The sequence below is a fragment of the Balaenoptera musculus genome, chromosome 6 (genome assembly GCF_009873245.2).
Source record: "Balaenoptera musculus isolate JJ_BM4_2016_0621 chromosome 6, mBalMus1.pri.v3, whole genome shotgun sequence".
Classification (NCBI taxonomy): domain Eukaryota; kingdom Metazoa; phylum Chordata; class Mammalia; order Artiodactyla; family Balaenopteridae; genus Balaenoptera; species Balaenoptera musculus.
The window spans coordinates 78,583,625-78,607,675 of record NC_045790.1 but is presented as its reverse complement, the minus strand read 5'-3'; the positions used below and the strand labels follow the sequence as shown (position 1 = coordinate 78,607,675).

At 41.8% G+C, this 24,051-nt stretch overlaps 1 long non-coding RNA gene across 1 annotated transcript; it reads left to right on the top strand.

The window, feature by feature from the left end:
- Positions 1–753: 753 nt before the first annotated feature.
- LOC118896598 lies at positions 754–18,864 on the top strand. The gene is made up of 3 exons (XR_005020218.1): positions 754–766; positions 13,517–13,519; positions 18,787–18,864. It is a non-coding gene; the product is annotated as an uncharacterized LOC118896598 (long non-coding RNA).
- The last annotated feature ends 5,187 nt before the right edge of the window (positions 18,865–24,051 follow it).

Genomic DNA, 24,051 nt, shown 5'->3' with positions numbered 1-24,051 from the left:
TAATCCTAAGAAGTTTGACTTTAGATGGTCGGGTGGCTTTGAAGTAGCACGCAAAGGTGCACAGATGGATTTGCTTTGCTTAAGGCAATTCATAACTGTTTTTGTAACACTGACATGCACTATGACCCAGTGATGTACGGTGGTTTCATTGGCCATGAGAAAGTGTGCGTCCTTAGGAGGATTTCAAGATTAAATTCTGAAAAAAAAACTGTTGTGTGAGCAGGGAAATATGATTAGAAAGTGTTGTTTAGTAAAACACTTTGGTAGGTTTAGTAAGAATCATCCCCCCCCCCACCTTCTCTAAGGCCAATCCCCTCCCACTGCGCCTTCTTTTTTTTTTTTAACTTTTTTTTTTGATGTGGACCATTTTTTTAAAAGTCTTTATTGAATTTGTTACAATATTGCTTCTGTTTTATGTTTTGATTTTATTGGCCCTGAGGCATGCGGGGTCTTACCTCCCCAAGGAGGGATGGAACCCACACCCCCTGCATTGGAAGGCAAAGTCTTAACCACTGGACCACCAGGGAAGTCCCCCCCTGCCCCTTCTGAAGAAGCTATGGTTTTCTTCACTTTAAAATCAGGAGTTACCCTCCATGAACGTTATCATCCCACATGAGTCAGGTGTTCTGGGTTATGCTATGGTAACAAGCAACCCCTAAGTCAGAGCGATTTATCCCCACCGAAGTGTATTTCTCACCCACATAGCATGACTCACTTGGGCAGCAGGGGACTCTATCAAGGAGCTATCACAAAGCTCCACCATCTTGTAACTGCACCAAATGGAATGTGTGTTCTTGGGCCCTCTCTTCCACATTCTGCTCTGGATCGGACACACAACACTTCTACCCCTGCTTCATTACACAACTCGTTTCACAGCCCCACTTAACGGGAAGGGCCTGGGGGAGATGTTGGCTGAGCCGCACAGCCTCCATCAGCAGTTTAAGATCCTATGATGCTGTTGGGGGCGTTATCTTATTTATTTTTTAATGCCCTCGACTGTCAACACCACACACATGTTAATTCCTCAAAAACTAAATGTAATGGAATACCTTGATGAATGCCCAGGCCCCCTCCAGGTGCAGACTGTATGATTTTTTCTGAGGAGCTTGTTCTCCTTTGTAGGCAAAATTAATTGCTTCTTCTCTGTGGTTTGGTGGCGCTTCGTGCATGCTGACGGTTTTGCATTTGTCACAGCCCAGTTTGTTGCTATTCTGTCTCCTCTGATAGAATATAGTCTCCAGGATGGCAGACACTCATTTTTATCCACCTTTGTATTACTGATGCCTGAGAAGATAGAGATGAAAAGAAGAAATGGGTGGAAAAAGTTATTCTATGAAAAATAATGACAAAAATAATATTTTTAAGCTCCGCGTGCTCAAAATACTGATTAAGTGTTTAATGTCTATAATATACATAGATGCCTGTCTTTTTCAATTCCTATAGTAATTCTATAAGGTAGGTAACTGAGAAATTACATTTCACAGCAGTCAAATAACTTTCCCAAATTTGTGAGGTAGAAAATGCTAGAGGTGAGATTTGAATCCAGGCCTCTTTGGCTGCAGAGTTCTACTTCTGAACCATTATGCTATGCTGACTTCTATCCTGATATGTATGTTTTATTTATTTATTTTAAAATTTATTTTATTTTATTTATTTATTTTCGGCTGCGTTGGGTCTTCGTTGTTGTGCGCGGGCTTTCTCTAGTTGCAGCGAGCGGGGGCTACTCTTCGTTGCGGTGCAAGGGCTTCTCATTGCGGTGGCTACTTTTGTTGCGGAGCACGGGTTCTAGGCGCGTGAGCTTCAGTAGTTGTGGCACACGGGCTCAGTAGTTGTGGCTCGCAGGGTCTAGAGCGCAGGCTCAGTAGTTGTGTCACACGGGTTTAGTTGCTCCGCTGCATGTGGGATCTTCCCGGACCAGGGTTCGAACCCGTGTCCCCTGCATTGGCAGCAGATTCTTAACCACTGCGCCACCAGGGAAGCCCCTGTATGTTTTAATAATAAGCACATAATTAAAAACATAATTGTGATTGGTTGAAAAGTTGACTATGCAAAGTAGTGTCAACTTGGAGTGAAGCCTTCCACGAATGACAAGAGACTTGGATTCTATTTCCCACTCAGCTGTATGACTTCAGCCAAGGATCTTCATTTGCCTCATCCCGGGTTCCATATCTGTAAACTGAGAGTTAAGTTTGGATCATTAATTTTCAACTTTACTGTACATACTGGAGACTGTTAAAATGCAGATTCTGATTCAACAGGTCCAGGGAGTCTGAGGTGCTGTAACTCTAACAAGCTTCTTGGTGATGCTATTGCTGCTGCTATTTTGAATAGCCAGGAGCTACATGCTTGCTGAGGCTTCCTACTGTCTGAGTCTGTGAGTCGTTAGAAACTCTTGATTGAACTGCTTCTGAATTTCTATAACTGGCACAAAGATATGAAGCAATTGGTTATCTTAACATCCAGGTACTTGATCATTCACCCCAACATTCACTCTCTCTTCTTCCAGCAGTAAATCTAGAGTCTCCCTGGAGATTCTCTCCAATCTTCAACCTGTGCTTCAGGTGAATTTGGAAGGCATCAGTGTTTATAATTTTCTGGCCACTACAGTTGGTTCAGGGAATGTCACGAGACAGATTGAAAGCCAGTAAAGTACAATCAAATGTGTGCCTGAGAATTCAGGGATGGGGCAGAGACTTTTTTTTGCTGGACTTGAACTTGAAGGACTAGAGCCGCCATGGCCATCTCACCTTACTACCGTGCGCACAGTAAGGTTACGCACAAAGAGAAAACAGATCGAAGATATGGAGGGAGAGAAGCTAAGTCCTGGGAAGTCTTTTGAGCTTTACTTGTAAGAGTAACTGGGAAGGCTCACCCATACATGGCTAGATACATTTATTAACATGTGTGCATATGTGTGTGCCCTTGCACACGTGTGCCATGTGTGATTACCAATTAAAGGCATGTCAACGGTGTAGGTTCAGTCTCCTCCCAGATGAGGGCCTTAGGCCCTGGGATCTGGGCTCAGCATTGGAGAATGGGCCCGAGGGATTAATTCCTGAGAATTCAAGGCTGAAGGCACCACTAAAAGCCAAGCAGAAAGTACAGCAGAGGCATGGATGAAGCAGAGGGATAGGAAATGGGAGGTAGGCCACAGGACCACTAGAGAGTCAAGGCCATAGCCCAAGGGATAAGAATAGGACCTGCAGAGAGGTCCTGAGCTGCTGGTCTCTGGCTGCGGTGCCTCCCGCAGGGAAACTCTGACCTGTGCAGTAGGTGAGGAAGGAATCATGAGGTGTGCCAGGCCAGGAGGATGTAGAACGAGGTTGTGCTGCTGTCTCAGACCTTAATAAGGCAAAGTCACAGACTATGGATTGAAATTTGTTTGGCTAGGAAACTGCTGCTCGCATTGTGTGTGCATGCATGTGTGTGTGTGTGTGTGTGTGTGTGTGTGTGTGTGTGATTATTTATTTTCTGACAGAAGCAGTAACCTCAAATAGTCCCTTGAGACTGGGCAGCTATTATGGATGTCACAGATGAACTCCTTGTAGGATGGCCAACTTCACTTTGACCTGTGGCAAAGCTATTTAAATTTTATTAGGGAAGCAGGCCAACCACCCTATTAGACCTTTGGGTGATTAAAAGAAAATCATCTTAGAAAACGTTCCATTATGGAGGTCTCTTAACTGACCGTGGCTTCTTGATGAGTTTAAAATATCTGATAGGCAGATAGCATAACGGTAACAATTTGTCTGAATCAGACTAAGCACACTCAATTTTATGGAATATCATGACATCGGTATTTTTCCTATTTATGAGCAATCCCCTTTTTTTCCCCCATCCCCCCAAACATGGCTGCTTCAGCATATTCCAAAATCCATGTTCCCAAGATTGTTTTTGTCTTGCTTCAGTAACTCGGGAGCATTTATCCATGTAATAGCATGGTCTTCCGCTCCACTGCGTATATAGCCCTCACGCCTCAATGAATTTGCTTGATGGGATGCAGACAAAATGCTGCTTAGTTTATTTTATATATCTAAATGAATATTTATAGCAAACAAAGGAGGCAGATATTTTAAAAGAGATATAATTATTTTGAGGCAAATGGCTAATTAAGTTTTTATCATATATAATAACTTACATTCGGTGTACCCCTCACTTGCCTTTCAGGACAGTGTGTTGAGCCATATTTGACTAAATGGTGGATACTGACGTGTTGGTTTATTAATAAACCAAAACACAACCTAAAATATGATTGTAAGCTGCTATCTTGGTTTAATTATTCTACAATAGTCATTTACATGTACAAAGATACTATGTGTTTTCTGAACAGGAAATTTGTGATTGGGGAAATTAGACAAAAAAATTTATTAAAAGGATGCCCATATTGTGGTACAGACTCATAGAGGAATCTAATGCAGTTGAGAAGAAAGAATGCAATAGGTTTATACTTGCTGACCAGGAAGAATTTTTAAACACAAAGACAATTTTGTAATAAGTGTATTTCATATAAACCTGTTTTTATTAAAATATTAATAGTAAAAATAATACTTATAAAACTATGAAGGAGGGCTTCCCTGGTGGCGCGGTGGTTGAGAATCTGCCTGCCAATGCAGGGGACACGGGTTCGAGCCCTGGTCTGGGAAGATCCCACATGCCACGGAGCAACTGGGCCCGTGAGCCACAATTACTGAGACTGCGTGTCTGGAGCCTGTGCTCCGCAACAAGAGAGGCCGCGATGGTGAGAGGCCCGCGCACCTTGATGAAGAGTGGTCCCCACTCGCCGCAACTAGAGAAAGCCCTTGCACAGAAAGGAAGACCCAACACAGTCATAAATAAATAAATAAATAAATAAATAAAAGAACGTGAATTTCTTTAAAAAAAAAAAACTGTGAAGGAAAATACTTATAATAACTCCTTCTTATAAAACTCTAAAGGAAACTGTAACCAAATTGTTTTCACAAGAGAAGTAAGATAATGTGTTACTATCTCTTTCTAAATACATTTCCATATAATTTTATTGTGGAATTTATTTTATAATGAGAAAAACAAAGTAAATGTTTTCTTTGTTTCCCAACTTAGTGTATATAGAAATAATTCTGGGCTACCATTGGAAATCTGACCACCAAAAAGTGATCTGTAAGGTAAAATGAAGCAATTTCTCTTTTTTTTTTTTTTAATTGAAGTGTAGTTGATTTACAGCGCTGTTCCAATCTCTGCTGTGCAGCAAAGTGACTCCATTATACGCATGTAGACATTCTTTAAAATGAAACAATTTATATTGCTGTTTATAGAAAAAAAAGAATATGATAGAAATCCTTGAATGTCTGGCTTGGCAGGGAACTTAGGGACAGGGAAAATGACTCCTCGTTTTGGTGATGGGGAAAACGAAAGATTAGCAAGAGAGTGTCTTTCTTGAGCTCAGGCAGTCGGTGCATGATGAGATGGCCATGGACCCGAGGTCCCAAGATTCCCCAGAGGCCCCACCCAACGCTCTCTCCAGGAAAATATTCTTTCCAGTTTAAAGGTAAATAATACCCAAGATTTGAAATATGTCTGCCATTGCATCTGAAAGCTAAGTAATACTTTATCTCATTAACTTAAGAATCCTAAAACACCTGTGTCTTCACTGCCTGTATTTTATTACTGTGCTGTACGATTCTCGTTTGGAGTGTGGGAAATGAATTAATCATGACTCTTCCTTGCAGCCCTGTGAGACGGTGAGCCCTTATTATGGTACCTTCATTTTCCAGGTGAAGGAACACGGCACCAAGAGGATAAGTGATGTGCCCTGGGTCACTCGTTGGGTCAGTGGCAAAGTTGGTAACTGTCAAGCCTGGGTTGGAGGGTTTTATCGCAGATTTGTTCTGTTCCTCTGCATTAAAAACAAGTTCAGAAAGATCCAGGACACTTACAGATTCTGGTATTTTGGGATTTCAAGGATTTGATATTTTGTAGTCAAAAAAAAAAAAAAACAAAATTATAAAGTTAGAAAAGTAAATATAACAGGGATATTAATAGAATAATTAACTCTTCACCATCGAGCCTAGATTTGCATATCTGTGAAGTACGGAGTACTTACAAAATGCCTGTGTTTAAACAATCTATTTCCCTTCTATGAGAAAAATACTCTTCATCTGCTTTGTCTTTTATAAAAATGTGCACAGGTCCTATAGAAAGGTTTTAAATTTGCCTATCTCAGACTTGCATGATGTAGCAATGAATTTGTTTTTAGTAGATCATTCTATGCATAAGAATATTTCAATTATGTTTTTTGAAATCTAAATTAATCCTCTATTAATTTGATGGGAAAGAGTCAAATAAGGTGAAACACATTATTCAGACTCTCCTGAGACCCTCACACCCTTGCTGAACCCACTGGGACTCTCAATTCATCAAGTACACTTGTGAGAATTCACAAACAGGTTTTTTTTTTTTTTCCATTTTAGGTCTTTGGGGGGAATTTGTTTATACCTGCAAGTAACTTTAGTCATATGCTTCCTTATGAAACACACACATTGTTCATTCGTGGAGAGCACTGAAGCTCCTGCCCCCCATGACAAGGGCAGAAATTTGGTGATCAGAGAGCTGGAGTGAACTGGGCACCAGTCAGCATCTTAGTTGCCTCCAGGAGTTAATATTGGTTTCTGTCAAGTGACAACTGACCCAGGAAAGCAGCAAGAGCACTTTCAGGATAACGTGGCTGAGGGAGTTATCTGGGCGTTGGGTTAGCGTTGACCTTACAAAAGCAGTATTATGAGTTGCTTCCTAGGTTGAGTGCAGGTAGAGAGGGCAGTCTTCAGATACACAGGCCCAGGTGACCTCCAGAACGTGATGACTTATAATGGAGACCAGCTGCATTTGCAGTTAGAGGAACCACTGCCCCCAACCCAGTAATGCTGGTGTAGAGAGATGAGCAGAGCTAATCGCACCCTTCCGCCCACGAAGTATACGTTCTTCCTTCCAGACTAAGTCTGCAGAAACCTCCATGAGTACCAGCTGAATCCAAAGACAGTTCTATACAGAGGACATGGAATGGGCTCTGTCATTCCGGGGGTGGACAGCAAGGGGGCTAATTTGGTGTGTCCTGAGGGAGGGCTGGTGACACCTCGAGGAAGGCTAAAAGAGGATACTGCAGGAGAAGCTGGGAAAGAATCTGGGGAGACGGGGAAAGTCAGACATAAGAAGCACATTCTAGGATTGTGTGGGGTTGGGGAATGAGGCGTCCCCTCCATAGATCTTTTGTCAGGGTCTATGATGGAGAAGGGCTCTAGGCAGAGAAACTAGCATGAAACATACTAGTTGAGGTGTGACAGTGGCATGCTGTAACTAGAAAGATGGTGGAAAGTGTGGGCTAATGACTCTAGAAAGGGAAATTGAGACAGATCGTGAAACTTGTTTGATTTTTCCTTCCTGAAAAATTGATCGTAATAAGCGTTAGCTAGAAACATTTAGAGTGACTCATTTGCCTTTTGGCCAGTATCACTTATGACCTTATTACTAAAAATATATGATCAAATCATAAATAGAGAGGTGGACACAGTTTTCTTTTGGTGAGCATCACCTAGCCTAGAATAATATTCTTTGCATAGCATTGTCTGTAAATCTTTTTGTGCTAGTTATCTACATTCACTGGAGAGCAGTAGTTTAGAGAGGATCCATTTTACAGGTGGTAAAATGGAGAGCCAGAGGGGCTGGGGCATTTCCAAAGCTACAGAGAAAATCAGTGGTGAAGCTACGACAGGAATCAAGACTCCTCAGACCCAGGCTGACATCATTTTCCTCTGAACTGTACTATCTAGTACTACTTTAGCTAAAATACTTTCCCTGGCAAATATTTCTCTCCTTCCCCACTCCCTTCACAAACCTGGAAAGGAAATATTGGTCGGTTGAGTGACAGGGTCACCTGGAACTAACACGAAAAGACTGGATAATTTCTTCGCCTGCATCATTCTCAGTAGGATGTATTTCCTCTCTCTCTTTTTCACTCACTCCCACCTCCTCCACACGTTCCAGCCCCACAAGGCAACCCTGTCCATTTTATAGGGCTGTATTGAGTCCAACTTAATAGTGTATCTTGCAAAATATCTATATTAGATTTATTTTATCCTTCAGAGGAGAAATAATCACAGAAAACAAGAGTATTCCTTTCATTTAGGTCATAGCTTGTCACACACATCTAGCCCAAGAAGCACTAGCTGAAATTATTTGTTACATCTCATCTGGGTGCTGCAAAAAAATTAGACATTGTTTTGAAACATCATCGAGTTAGATCTCTTCTTGGTGGAGAGTTTTCATTAATTTATGCAATTGTCAAGCTGCTTCATGTTTGAGTATACACTCTGTAGAGTGAATTCTTTTCTGGGCATCACGAGAGTGCAGAATTTAGAAATAATGTAGCAACAGAGATGATTTGCCCTTCTATTTATTTTCTCTCTTTTGGGAGAATTTGTTATTTTAAAAAGGAAGACTGCAGTGCAATCTGTTTCATTCCACTCTGATGGTAACCTTCCCTTGTACAACATATCAATTTTGAATGATACGGATTCCTTCTCCCCATAAACACATAAACCTATCAAGCTCCGAGATGGCTGACAAAGCTTTAACTTTACTGAATGTGATGCTATAATTAAGGAAATGTGGACTTTGGAGGTAATCATTAGTTCTTCTGTATGAACATCTAGCCCAGGATTTTGCCGCCTACTATGTTTCCTTGTTAACGACAATGTTGGGAGGCTTCCATGTAATTGAAATTGCCCCCTTTGAAGAATTGATGTGTGAAGTGATCATGTAATCTCATAATGAGCTAGCAATGGAGAGATGAAGACAATTTATATACTGGCACAAAGTGGAAATAACTAGTCATACAGTAAATTTCTGTACCAATCTGTAAGTTTCTGCAGTAGAATTAAAGTAGGTATTACCCCCTGCTGCATAAATTTTAAAAAATGCTTCTAGGCTATTTTAGGTAGATCATAAATGAATTCCAATCGTATTCCATGGATTCAGCCATTCGGGGTGGAGGACCGTATATGTCTTATGTGGGGTTGGGCTGTGGAGTGTATTGCTCAGCTATTTCTGTGACAGTGTTGCATTCCAAGCGTCCCACCAAACTTGCTCAGTGGTCTGTGGGTCTGATGCACTTTGGCGAGGCTGGACTCTGGGTTCCAGGCTACGGGCTGTGGTTTGGGTTGCGTTTGGTTTGCTCCACGAGTTTCTCATCCACCTTGGACCAGTAGCCATCCAGAGTCTGCTCTTCATATAGCAAATGGCAGGACTGCAAGAGAGCAAATTGAAACCCGTGACCCGGCTGGAGTTCTCAGCCCTGAAATCTCACACTGTCTCTTACACCTATGGTTCATTGGCAAGTTGCAGGGCCAAGCTCAACATGAACACAGAGGGCAGGAATTCTAGGTCACGTGGCAAAGGCACGGATGCATAGGATTATAATATATGTAATAATTGCAAATAGTGGTTGAAGCCACCGCAAGGCCAATAATCTCCATTCCTACAAATTCCCCAGCTGGTTCTTTTGACCCCCATCCTTGAGAACTATTGGATATATTTTGTTTATTTTTGTCGTCTCCTTACTCGCAGTTTCTCTAATCAGCAATAAATGTCACACCGTTAATACTGAATTCACTTCGAATGAGGATCACAAAGTGTGCTGTGAGGGGAGTATTTGCTCCCTGAAGGGTCTTGTTTGTTTCTTGGGGATTTGTTTAAGGATACATATAATTAGGGCCAAAGAAATGTTTAAATTTTGTCTCATTTAATCGCTAAGTACCTTTTAGAAAATGTGGAGAACTCTGTCGTAGAAGAGTCCATGTCAACAGTAAGCCCCTTCTGTCTTGGGGAGGAAAGAGAGCTGCCACCTCCTCCACCAACATCCTATACCTCCTTCTCCTCCTGGATGTCTGGCCAGTCCGCGCATGGGAAGAAAGGCTACACCCGCTTAGCCCAGGTTATGTCCGAACTGCTCTCAACCTTAGATTTGTATGGGTATAGAGTTGTGTTCAGTTCTCCAGGAAAGAATTTATAGGATGCATTTACTATCAGATTCACACATGAGAATGTATAGTGCCTTTGCCTGAAAGGGCACTTAGAAGTTCATATTCTTTTTTAAAAAATTTATATTTTATTTTTTTTGGCTGCATTGGGTCTTCGTTGCTGCGCATGGGCTTTCTCTGGTTGCGGCGAGTGGGGGCTACTCTTCGTTGTGGTGCGTGGGCTTCTCATTGCAGTGGCTTCTCTTGTTGCGGAGCACGGGCTCTAGGCACGTGGGCTTCAGTAGTTGTGGCTTGTGGGCTCTAGGGCATGCGGGCTTCAGTAGTTGTGGTGTGCGGGCTCAGTAGTTGTGGCTCGCGGGCTCTAGAGTGCAAGCTCAGCAGTTGTGACGCATGGGCTTAGTTGCTCCGTGGCATGTGGGATCTTCCTGGACCAGGGCTCGAACCCTTGTCCCCTGCATTGTCAGGAGGATTCTTAAACACTGTGCCACCAGGGAAGTCCCAGAAGTTCATATTCTTGAGCAATTTATTTTCATATATTCTAATGGAAAGGAAAAGAAAAATGGTTAAAAAAACCTCTAGGTCCTTACTGCATAGTTATTCATGAAACCCTGCTGAGCCTTACTGTACTCCTTGCTCCACAGTATTCCATTCACTTTATTTTCACATTGTCTGAAGACAAGTGTATTTATGGAGCAGACTACTTGAAATAGGAACTGTCCACTAAACCTTGAAAACATAGTCGCTGAGTCTATAGCTGACTTACCATTCTGGTGCACTCTCTCAACACTGAAGCTCTCAGAAGAGACCTTTTATCCACTTTATAAGTATCAGGCCCAACATTACATATAAGCATTTCACAAAATAGTTTGAATTTTGGAATAATTTTGATTCAAATACTTGGATGCAGAGATGGAGAAATGAAGGAGTCAAGAAGGTACTATTCCTCTGTTCAGCCCCTTGCACTAGGTTTGTGTCCTAAGGAAAGAGGAGCATCTCTGTGTTTCTACATGGAACACGGCCCTAAGGAGAGTGAAGGGCACACAGGACTGTCCTGCCATCTTCAGGGTATGAACCACTCTTCCAGGTTTCCTGGCAGACTAGATAATGTGGCTCTTTCATGGGGGGCACACAGCAGTGTCAGTGTGACAGAGCCATCCTCGGATATCTTAGCTGACACCCGACATTCCAGTGGCTGCCAAAGTGGAAGAACAAATGGAACATGTTTCTGAAACCCATGCAAGCATCTCTCAGGCTGCTCAGCATACTGGGCAGAGTCAGTGTGTGTCCTTAGGGACCAAAACGCCACAACACGACAGAACTGTAAACCAGGAAATTTTTGCTTGATACCATTTCTCGAACTCTATTTACGCCCACAAATAGGTGAAACCCAAGGCAATTCAGGTCACACTGACAGATGCGTTTGGCCAAGTAGGTATGTTGAATACCAACTGTTGAGTTTCTTGACCTCATCTGAGCAGTTCTCTGATGTGTATGGTCAGAGGAAGGTCATGGATCCCAGGAAAGCATCTCCCTACCACACCTTCTCTGTCTCTGCATTCTTTGTTCCTGTTAAGTCCCCAGCTTATTGCCATCTCCTGCTCCCACTCTCCTTGCTGGCACAGGCTTTTTTGAGTATGATGTGTCTTGTTCCTGGCTCATTCTTTGGCATTTCACTGAAACACCTGCTATCAGACCTCAGGAATAGGGAGAGTTATTTTTTGCCTGGTCAGGAATGAGCATTTGGTGGGAGTCATTTCTTTAGTGTGCAATGCTCTGAACCCAGTGCTTTGGGTGTGGAGGTCCGAGGCATTTCCTTGGGGAGTCTGGTCAGCTTCCTGGTATAGAAGACTGAAGTTAGCCACAGTCCTTAAAGCAGCCCTATGAGAACATATAAAATACACTTCTATGTTAGAAATGTCCTAGCATTTTTGGAATTAGGTACTTTTGAGTATTTTTATTCCATAGACATCATGGATGCCATATCTCAATTGCATTTCAATTACTGACTTATACTTCCACAGTATAAATTTTGTAACTTCTTGCCCACAAACTAGACTGAGCACTGAGCTTGCTTCCTTTCTTTCCTCCCTCCCTCCCTCCCCCTTTCCCCTTCCTTCTTCCCTCCCTCCCCCCTTTCCTTCCTCCTTCCTTCCTTCCTCCCTCCCTCCCTCCATCTCCCTCCTCCCTCCTTCTCTCTCTCTCTCTCTTTCCCTCTCTGGCTTGGGTGATTGATGATGACATTCAGAAACAGAGAAGATGATCTCTTCAGTTTCTAATATGTCAAATTTGAATTATCTAAACAGGTAGAGATATACTCTACCCAGTTATGTCATACATAGTAGAAACTTTATAAACACCTGTGATTAAATATATTTGGGGTCCAGTTCTGGAGCTCGGCAGAGAGGGCAGCCTGAAGATGTAAGTGGGGGTCTTCAACATACAAGGTGGATGACATGGGCATCTTGGGTTTAGAAGATGTCCCTTGGGGAATCTGCACAATGTGAGAGTGAAGGCCAAAGCTCTGGGGAAACAGACCAGGGGCCGGCAGAGGAGCCGAGAAGGAGCAGTTAGAGAAAAGTGAAGATAACCAGGAAAGAGAGAGGTAATGGCAACTGAGGGAAGCGAAGATGCGAGAGAGTCTGTGTGACAAAGAAGAAAATGCCTGCAGTGCCCCGAATCCTGCAGCCCCCGACCCCGGCACCTGGGGGCAGGGAGCAATCACTATATAGTCACAAAGTTTGTTGCTTTTTATAGAGAGGAAGGACTCATTCAGAACCAGAATGAGCAACATTGCCCCCTTTAAACATTATTTTTTATTAATAAACCTCCACAGAATTAACAGTATTTTATTTTAAAAAAATTTGTCTCTTCTTTTTTTTTAACCATTATTCATCATCTCTTTGATTATTTGCTCAAACCCAGTACACACGTATAGTGGTATCAGAATTGAGAACTGAGGGAAACCACTTCATTAACGAGAGAACAGTCCTTATGTATATAGTTCCTTTAGTCCTCAGTCTTGTAATCTCTACTCATTTTCAGATAAATTTCCCCCCCTTCCTTTAATGAAGTTATGTCATGGATCTGTAACACAGATTCTTTAAATTTAAAAACATTAAAAAATAAATGTGTACCCCCTTCACTCATTTCTCCTACCACCCTACCCCCTGCCTCTGGCAATCTCTAATCTGTTTCCTGTATCTGTGAGCTTGTTTTGTGTTTTGTTTGTTTGTTTTAGAGTCCACATATAAGAGAGATCAAATGGTATTTGTCATTCTCGGTCTGACATTTCACTTAGCGTCATGCTGTCCACCCATGTTGTTGCAAGGGGCAAGATTTCATTCTTTTTAGGGCTGAGTAATATTCCATTGTGTGTGTGTGTGTGTGTGTATAAGATATATAAAATTCTTTATTCATTCATCCATTGATAGACACTTCTGTTGTTTCCATATCTTGGCTATTGTAAAATAATGCTGTAGTGAATATGGGGGTGCATATATATTTTTGAGTTAGTGTTTTTGTTTTCTTTGGATAAATACCCAGAAGTAGAATTACTGGGTCATATGGTAGTTATAGTTTTAATTTTTTGTGGAACCTCCATACTGTTTTCCATAGTGGCTGCACCAGTTTATATTCTTACCAACAGTGCACAAGGCTTCCCTTTTCGCCACATCCTCACCAATACTTGTTATTTCTTGTCTTGTTGATAATAGCCATCCTAACAGGTGTGAAGTGATATCACATTGTGGTTTTGGTTTGCATTTCCCTGATGACTAATGATGTTGACCTCCTTTTAGATTACTGATTCAGTCTTCTTACTAGTAATTGGTCTGTTCACATTTTCTACTTAATCATGATTCTCTCTTCATAGGTTGTATATTTCTGGGAATTTATCTATTTCTTCTAGGTTGTCCAATTTCTTGGTGTATAATTTTTCATAGTAGTCTCTTATGATCCTTTGTATTTATGTTGTACCATCTGTAATATTTCCTCTTTTACTTCTGTTTTATTTATTTGAGTCCTCCCTTTTTTTCTTGGTAACTCTAGCTAAAGACTTGTCAATTTTGTTTATCTTTTCAAAGAACCAGCTCTAAGTTTCATTGAACTTCTGTATTGTCTTTTTGGTCTCTGTTTCTGCTGTAATCTTTGTTATTTCCTTACTTCTACTAACTTTGAGCTTCATTTGTTCTTCTTTTTCTACTTCCTTGAAGTGTAAAGTTCGGTTGTTTGAGACTTCTTGTTTCTTGGGGTAGGTATTTATTGTTATGAACTTCTCTCTTAGAACTGCTTTTGCTGCATCCCCCAAATTTTGGTATGTTATATTTCCATTTTTGTTTGTCTCAAGGTATTTTTAAATTTCTCTCTTGATTTCTTCTTTGACCCATTGGTTTTTTTTTTTTTCCATGTTCACTCTTGTTTTAATTATATACAGCAGAGACCCTGACATTCAGAGTACCAAAAAAATCCCTCTTAATAACTACTGTTCCTACCAAACAGATATTTAACATATGATGCTTATTGAGAACCTACTGTGTACATGGGGCTCTGCTAAGTACGGGAGGGGGTGGTTACAAAGAAGTATAAGGCTTGCTGTCTGCCCTCAAAGAACTTACAACAAAAGGCTGATGAACTAAGGGACACGTGGGCAGGCAATATACAAGATGTGATACATGTACAGGAAGGTGAGGCCGCTGTGATGTGATGTAGTTTGAAATCCAGACTTTGCTGCTTATTAGCTGTGTCAGCTTGAAAAGTTACTGAACCCCTCTGAGCTTCATTTTTCTCATTTGTAAAACGGACTACGAAGCCTACCTCAAAAGCTTATCATGATGTAATGAGCTAAGGCACATGGAAATCTTAAGGTGTCGTTATTATGGTTTCTCTGTGCTAGATACTCAAGAACGGCTCCTGGATCTATGGGATTTGGGTTTGGCTTTGAAGAATGGATAGGACTGAGAAAGCAGAAAGTTAGGGAAGGAGGCCATTCACCCAGATCTTTCCATAGGCAGCAGTGTGACCTAAGTAGTGTTTGTCTTCCTGCTCTAGTATTTCATGACCCCATCCTTACCCAAAAACCCCCTTTTCAGGATCCTGTTTTCCAGAGACATGTTGCTGCCACGATCTGAAACTTTAACATACACCCCTCCTCAGAGTCAGTCCCTCTGTGCCTTCCAAGGAAGCTGCTGTCTAATCCAATAAGCCCTACAAAGTGGCAGTATGTCTCAATTTACTGATCTGTAAAATGGGGGTGACATTACCTCCCTTTCCTTCCTTAAGGTTTACTGTGAGAAGCAAATGAGATCATTGATGTGGAAGCACTCTGTAATTGTGAGGTTCTAACTACATAGGATGTTGTTAGGATTACAAACTCAGCTGCTGATGGAATTCAATTAGATGCTACGTGGAAAGATAGGCCTGACACAATACCTGGTCTGTAGGCTCTTTCTTGAGAAATGTCAAAAGGTATATATTATTAAATGGAAAGAGTGAAAAGAGATCATCTTTAAGGTCTGTTGTTCTCTCTTAGGGGAAAGTTTTTAACGTTTAAAAATAGCTCTCTAGAATCCATGATGTGTGCTTTGTAATCAACCCCCCAAAATGACCGTTGAGAAACGGGGTTCAGTCAGGCCCAGTAGGAGGGAAGAGCAGCTCCTTGCCCGCTGCAGGTGTTGGGGGAGAGATCTGTGGACTGATGGATTCTGGTAGCACTTGCCCGACACCTCAGCTGGTGGCCTCCTCTCTCACTGAGCAGAGCGCTAGGCTAGTTTTTGCAACTCTAAAAGTTGCCTATTTTTTCAAGCGTTTCCCAGTAGGTGGATTTTTCACTTGTCCTTCTCTTTTCTGTCTGTAATGCTGTCTCCTTTGGGCAGTTTCCCCAGCACCTCCCCTGGGTTTTATGACTGGATGGACATTGAGACTTTTATTCCTGTGGGTGTTGGGTTTTGTTTTTATTCCTAAACCTTTATGGTCTTCTGGTCCCTTGCAGGCTGAAGCCTAAGGAGGGGCTGAATTTCCTAAAGCAGAGGCCGGTGGAGGCTCTTTGGGCTGAGCAGGAGCAGGAGGCGGAGCCGGAGCCCCGACCCACTGGTGTTTTAGTAGCATGCTGTTTAATCGCCACATATTTTTGAATTTTCCAGCTTCATGTAATTAATTTCTGGTTTCATACCATTGTGCCTGGAAAAGATACTTGATATGATTTCAGTCCTCTTAAATTTATTAAGACTTGTTTTCTGGCCTAACATATTATCTATCCTGGAAAATGTTTCCTGTGTACTTGAGAAGAATGTGTATTGTGTTGCTTTTGGATGGAATTTTCTAGATATACCTGTTAAGTTCATTTGGTCTAATGTGTCATTTAAGGCTGATGTTTCCTTATGGATTTTCTGTGTGAATGATCTATCCATTGATGTAAGTGGGGTTTTAAAATTCCCTACTATGGTATTGTTGTCTGTTTCTCTCTTTAGGTCTGTTAATGTTTGCTTTATATATTTAAGTGCTTCTGTGTTGGGTGCATATATATTTACATATGTTATATCCTCTTGTTGGAGTGACTCCTTTATCATTGTAAAACTCCCCTCCACTCCCTCTTGTGACACACCTGGCTCTCCTCTGTGGAAGCCAGAGAGCCCCCAGGAAAGCAGACCAGATGATACCTCAAGCTAGTATCAAAGAAGCAGAAGTTTGATCGGGGTTTTTCATAGTCCCAGGACCCTCCCTTATAATCCTGTCCCAGGTCCAGTTCTCTCCCAGGACATTGTTTGACTGCCCACATTCCAGATGGGGATGAAGAGGAAATTGTCAGGAAGGATGGTTCTCATCAGCTGGCCACTGTCACTTTCACCCCGTATTTGGAGGTGATGATCCTGTTGTTCTTCTCCTATTACCTCCATTTCATTAAGGCTTTTTTTTTTTTTTTTTGCTGAGGCTTTATCTTGTTCTTTCATTTGGAACATATACCTCTGTTTCTTCATTTTCTTGACACTCTGTTTTGGTTTCTGTACAGTAGATGAAACAACCACCTCTCCCAGCCTTGAAGGAGTGGCCTTGTGTAGGAGGTGAACCTTGTTGTTCAACCCTACCCCAATGCTTTTTTGTCTCTCAAACCTTTGTGCTTATGCAAGCAGCCCATTATATTTTTAATAACTCCCAGTAATTGAGAATGTGCCAAGACCTGTCAGCATCCCTAGTGGGAGGATCTCGGCCCCTAGTTTCAGGCTGTTTAGAAGCCAGACCCTCAGGCAGTGGCTTTTTAAAGTATGGAAACGTACACATATACATTTTTTGTAGGACCATAAGTGTAAGCTCTGCTGGCCAGGTGACCTGGCAGTCACAAAAATCAGGGCTCCAAACAAGTATATAAGCTCTTTCTGGGAGATACTGGAACGAGGCAGAGGGAGAGTGCCAAGATGGCATCCACAGCCTGCATTCCTTGAGAGCAGCTCCGTAATCCACTAGATGTGTGCTGAACCTGAAGCCTGCCCCGCAGGCTGGAGCTCCAGAACAAGCCAGGGAGCCTCCTTCACAGATGACTGGGGGATGTGTATCAGTCTGCCGCCGGCTCAGTCCCTGGGCTGGCAGCCTGCCAAGAACCATCTCTCTGATTTGCTACAATCCCGTAGGATCCACAAACGCAAGTCCCCCTGTCCACCAGAGCCAGGCAATCAAGGGGCATCCCCTGGGCAGCAACTGCAAAAACTGGGGCACCAGATACAAAAACCAAGGCAGTAGCCAAGTGTAAAGCTTCCTTCCAGGAGACACCGGCTCTCTGGAGTGCAGCAGAGGGAGAGCATAAAGACAGTGCCTGCCCTCCAAGGCCTCTGAGAAGGATTACGGTCAACCCCTAGATGTGTGTTTCATTAGAAGCTTGCCCCTCAGGCCACAGCCATGATGATAAGCTAATAGGCCTTCTTCACAGAAAGATAGGCTTCTGGGTCTGTTGCCTCTTGCTGTGCCCCGGGGGTGGTAGCTGCTTAAGAATTCTTTCTCCTTCGGTTGTGTGAGACCCACAAGTGTAAGCCCCACTGCCTGCCAGAGCCAGGTGATGGAGATGTGTACTCTGGCATCAGCTGCAAAAATTGGGGTATGACCTCCTTTCTGGGTGACACTGATTTTTACAGTCCCAGGGGACCAGGAATGCAAGCTCCACTTGCCTCCAGAGCCAGGTGGTCAAGAGGTATCCCCCGCCCCAGGTGGCAGCCACAGAGATCTGGGCACCAGGCGCATGGAAAGAGCTCCTTCTGGGAGATACTGGTGCTCTAGAGCACAGCAAAGGGAGAGTGTGAAGATGGACCCACCAGTCTCCGTCCCTGGAGAATGTTCCAGCAGGCTTCTAGAGGTGTGTGTTAAATTAGATGCCTGCCCTTCAGGTCAACACTAATATAAGCAGGTGAGCCTCCTTCATGTTAAATCAGGGCTTGATTGGCTGCCTCTGAGCTGGGCCCGGGGGCGGGTACATCTGAGCACGGGGCCGCTTTAAGAGCTGGCTCTCAGATAGTTACAGCTCTGCGGGTCTCAGGACGTGAGCCCTGTTGGTTTTCAAAGTTAGGGCTTTTGGGGGCTCGTCTCTCAGGTGCAGGTCCTAAAAGGTAAGGTGTCCAATGTGGGGTTCAAACTCTTTCCTTCTTGGGGAGAAGCTCCGGGTTTTGAGTTTTCTCCTGGTTGTGGCTCACTGGGGTGAGCTGGGGGTGGCGTTTATATTGAGATTGTATGCCTGTTTTCATGTGGTTTCCTTCTTGTTTGCCAGTTGTGTAGTGGTCATTCAGCCGGACTTGGACTTTAGGTTTTCTTAAGAGAAAAATTTTCCGTATGTAGCTGTAGACTCAGGGTGTCTGTGGGAGGAGGTGAATTCAGGATCTTCTTATGTTGCCATCTTGAGCTGGAACTTTTCTAGACTGAATTTTAAATACTCTTCAAATCATGCAAAAGCTTGCTGCTTACAGGTTTTTAGAGAAAGTCATAGGAAACGAACTTTTTAAGTAGTATCAATGCTAAAAGAATTATCCTGGCGGCATAAAACATTGTGAAGGTTTTCCTAAGTGCTCCTTGAGACAATAGGGCCTCAATGATTGAGATTTGAACTCCTGTGATCTGCTTAATACTGACAAGGTTATTCTAAGGGCTTTGTGCTCTCAAACATGAGCAGCATTTTATTACCCTAGATTTCAACAGAACTTCTGAAATGCCAAGAGTTTGCCTGCTGTTCCTAAGCTCAGAGAAATATAACCTGGTCCAGCAGGTCAGAGGACCTTACCTTTGGATGTGGCCCACTGTGAATATGTAATGCTAAGTCTCTATAGCCAGAGCATTTGAAACGGCCTTTCAGTTCTTAATTAGTAGATGCTTTCTCTACCACTGACTACCTGGGAGTGACGTGAAGGAGAATTTGCCTAGTTTGCAGGGGGGTGTCTGGGAACGCCATTATCGCTCACAGTGTGTTAGAAATGAAAGACTGAAGAAAAGATGATTAAAGCCCCAGCAGCTGCCTTCACAAATGAACTTCAGGAGAAAAAGCAGTTTAGTGGAAACGTGGCAAGTCTTCATATTGGAGCTTGATGAAATTAAAGGCAATGCCAGGTAATATAAACCACTGTTGAATCTTTCTTTTATTAAAACTGGGTTAAAACAAGGAGTAGGAATTTGTCAGGTGCAGTAATTACTTTGGTACTTTACTGATGAAAGCTCTCTTGGCAAAGCCCTCCTCTCATCTATTTTCCATTTCCTCCTAAGTTAGACTTTCAGCTGCTAGAAGAGAATAAATATGAGCTAAGAAGAGGGTAACTTCAAAGCCTATCCATTTATGAATTAAATATTTCTAAGGGTAATACTGGTGATGTTTTTCCTCACTCTTTCAGTTGCCCTGAATTACTACCTTGAGAAAATTTCTAGATGATTTGGTCAATTATATTCTTAGGGCAACAGAGAAACATACATGTTGGTGACCATAGAAACAGGAAAAAAACTCTGATGAGACAACATTTGTTGCATGTGAAAATACTATAACCCAGCTGTTGCAGCTAAAGCGGGAGATGGAAGAAGGATACTGGGGCATTAATAGTGGGATAAAAGAAACTGATAAGGAAGAGATAAGTCTGTAAGGTCCTTGTTGCTTGTAGTGTGGTCTTTGAAGCAGCATAAATGTCACCTGGAAGAAATCACCTGTTAGAAATGCAGAATCTCAGGCCTTACCCCAGAATACTGAGTCAGAATCTGCATTTTAATGTGATCTGCAGGTGATTCATATGAACATTCGGGTTTAAAAAGCTCTGATCTATGGGCAGCCCTATAGATGCCCATCTAAGTGCTATCAAAGCCAGGGAGACCTATACAATCCAGAGGATATTCACAGCTTCTCAGAAGGCATTTGCAGAGGGTGTGCCAGTGGAAGGAATTACACATTCAGTGCTGGTGAAGATAGCAACAAATAGCTAGAGAAATAGAAATTCTCAGGAAATCTTTAATTTTTAAAATTTTATTTAAGTGTAGTTGACTTACAATGTTGTGTTAATTTCTCCTGTACAGCAGTGACTCAGTTATACATATATCTATTCTTTTCCATTATGGTTTATCACAGGATTTTTTTTTTGGTATAAATTTTATTTATTTAGTTTTTTTTTTTCATTTTTGGCTGCCAAAAGTCTTCGTTGTTGCCTGCGGGCTTTCTCTAGTTGTGGTGAGCGGGGACTGCTCTTCGCTGAGGTGCACGGGCTTCTCATTGCAGTGGCTTCTCCTTGTTCTGGAGCATGGGCTCTAGGCGCACAGGCTTCAGTAGCTGTGGCACGCGGGCTCTGGAGCGCAGGCTCAGTAGTTGTGGTGCGCGGGCTTAGTTGCTCCGCAGCATGTGGGATCTTCCTGGACCAGGGCTCGAACCCATGTCCCCTGAATTGGCAGGCGGATTCTTAACCACTGCGCCACCAGGGAAGTCCCTATCACAGGATATAGAATATAGTTCCCTGTGCTATACAGTAGGACCTTGTTGTTTATCCATTCTGTATATACTAGTTTGCATCTGCTAATCCTAAACTCTCAATACTTCCCTCCCCTACCTCCACTCCCCTTTGGCAACCACAAGTCTGTTCTCCGTGAGTCTGTTTCTGTTTCGTAGATATGTTCATTTGTGTCATGGACAAGAAATTTTTATAGTTAAGGCAAGAAAGCTCTCTGCTTTAAGGACTGAAATGGTGCAATAGTAGAAAGGAGTTAAAACTCTTTGCAGTATATTTACTTGTTATGAAAAAAGGCACGGAGTGATCCAAACAAGGGCAGCATGGCTGAGTGTGAGACGTGGAGCTACTGGAAGCAGAAGGGACACTCAGCACCAGGCAGCAAGACAGGGGTGTGGTCCAGGGTAAAGATCTGCTTCTAATTACTTTTTGCTCATAGCTTTTGTAGTGAGGTGGGGTTAACAATAAACCCAGACCGTGGTTATCCACGTTAATTCTTAGTAATTTACTGCATAACCTTATCTATTCCCACGTGCACTTAAATTAAATCTTGAATAAACTCTACATAATTTGTTCGTAAATAGGTTTTGTTTCTTCACCAGCATGAGTTCATTTCCCAGCTTTTATATGCTGTGTGACTTTGACCACCTGTATCTTAGCCTCCCTTGCCTGTTTCTTCAGCTTTAAAATGGGGATAACAGTAGTACTCACCTCAGAGGTTTGTTTGAGAATTAAGTGAATTAGTACATGTTATTTGCTTAAAAGAGCACCTGACATATAGTTAGGGCTTAATAATTATTAGTTATGATTATTATTTATAAAGTCTTGAAATAAAAGTATCCATTCAGATACTTTAAGGAGAGGTAGCTGCATGAGGAGGATATAACCAGTACTGGCAGTCACTCTGCTAGGACAGATCACATCAGTTAGACATATTATTTTTAGATGCTCCAGACCTTAAATATGGATAATAACATAAAAATCAGATAGGATTTTGAGTAGTCATAACTTAAATGTATTTTTACATACCTAAGGAATGAACTCCCTGGAAATGGAAAATCCATTACTTATCTTTGCTTCCAGAAATCTCTTCCACTTTCTTGGGTCCTTTCTATCCTTACTCATAGAAAGGATATGGAAGGCCAAGTCCATACCAGTAGTTCTTGCATAAATAGTGATAGCTGAAGTATTGTGGCTGAATTTCACTCCTTAAAAATGGACTGAGGAATTGAACTTAATTTGTAGCTGTATTATGCATCTTGATCCACGTGACAGGAATACTAGAATACGATGTAGTGAAATTGTAAAATGTTTAGGATCAGCTGGATCTCATTAAGAATGAGATATTTATGCTTAAAACCTACTTTAGTGAAAAAATGTTTTTCTCAACTACTTTGCAGTAGTTTTTCATGTGCATTTTGAAGATTTTTCTCTTCCTCTTCCTGTTCCTTCTGCTTTCTTGAGGGGCATTTCTGCAAGGAAATGTCATTATAAAAACCATTTGTTGTAGGTAATGGCAGTAATCTCCAAAACAATGCATTTGAATAGCTCTCCTTGAAGAGGCAGGACAGTTATGTAAAGTAAATAAGTTTGACCCATGTAATAGACTGGATATCTGAAAACTTTTCCTTCTGGTCATGGTTCTGCTCTGACATTGCTGTCATCTCCCTTCTCGAAGCCTCTGTGTCCCATCTATGAAATCTGAACTAAAATATAAAATCACATATTCAACCGACTTAAAATTCTAGGCCTCTATGATTAGGACCCTACACAAAGGAATTGTGAAAAGCATTTCTAACCAATTAGTTAAATTTCACCTGGTTTAGGAGAATTGGGGTCAGGAACCAACACGAGACTACCCTGGGGAGAAATGCAGGTCTTTCCCTCAATATACTTTACTTGGGTAAATGTAATTTCTGAGAATAATTTCTTTTCTTGATTTTTTTCCTTCAGTCTGGGGCCATGTTGGTCAGCCTTTTTGTAATATGAATTTTTATTTTCAAAACGGACTTTCTCACATCTCTCTCTGTACCATTGAAGATGTTGACAATCTATACAAAATCAGGAGAAAGAGGTCTTTGGGATGCTAATGCATTACACTCAGTCTCTTGGCCCAGGTGGCCCAGGTTTGGTGAGGAGGACATGGCAGAGATGCAAGGAGGTCCTGAGCCAGCAGGGATTACTGTAATTGAATTCCTGGGCAGCCCCTTGCTGCCTTCCAGCCCAGGCACATGTCTTTGCCTTTTTTCTATTTTCTGGCTTCCATAAATAATCTGCAAAGTGGACAGTTGGCGGCCAGAAAATCAATTGGCCCTTATATCTTCTCGAATTAATTTCTCATTGTCAAGCATTCGCAAGGCATTTGTAGGGAATAAACTAATTCTTCTACCTGTTACGGTGCTTTTGATAGATGACAAGACAAAGATAGATTCAGGGTGGAACAAACAGGTAAAGTTCTATAGCTGAGTACACTCTATCTGGACTTCCTTTTATCTTGTGTATCTGTAGAGGACAATGTTTTCCCAAATAACAAATTATTAATATAAATAATAATTAATTTAGAGTTAAATATGTTATCTTTTTTTAACTCTACTTTTTTAAAACTACATTTGTGTTGTGTGACAGAAACAAACTGTGGGTATTATAAGTAAATAGAAAATAGGGATGACAAAATGAAAAGTAAAATCATAAAGTACATGAACATTCCTAAGGCTTTGAAACATGCATGTGAGGAGACCAGCAGACACATATATTAGGTGCTCAAGAAATATTTAATGGATGAATGGAATTTTCCAAAACAGTTCTTATTTGTATTTCTACCTACTGTCAGCTTAGGAGATAACCTATTTGTTTTATACTTGCCAGTGTTGTTCAATTCTTTTCCATTTTTAAAAATTTAAGTGAGATATTCTTACTACACACCTATGAGAATGGCTAAAATTTAAATATTGAAAATACCAAATGCTGGTGAGAATGTAGAGCAACAGGAACTGTCATCCATTGCTGGTGAGAATGCAAAATTGTACAGCAACTCTAGAAAACGGCTTGGCAGTTTCATATAAAGTTAAACATATACTTATCATAAGACTCTGCAAGCACACTCC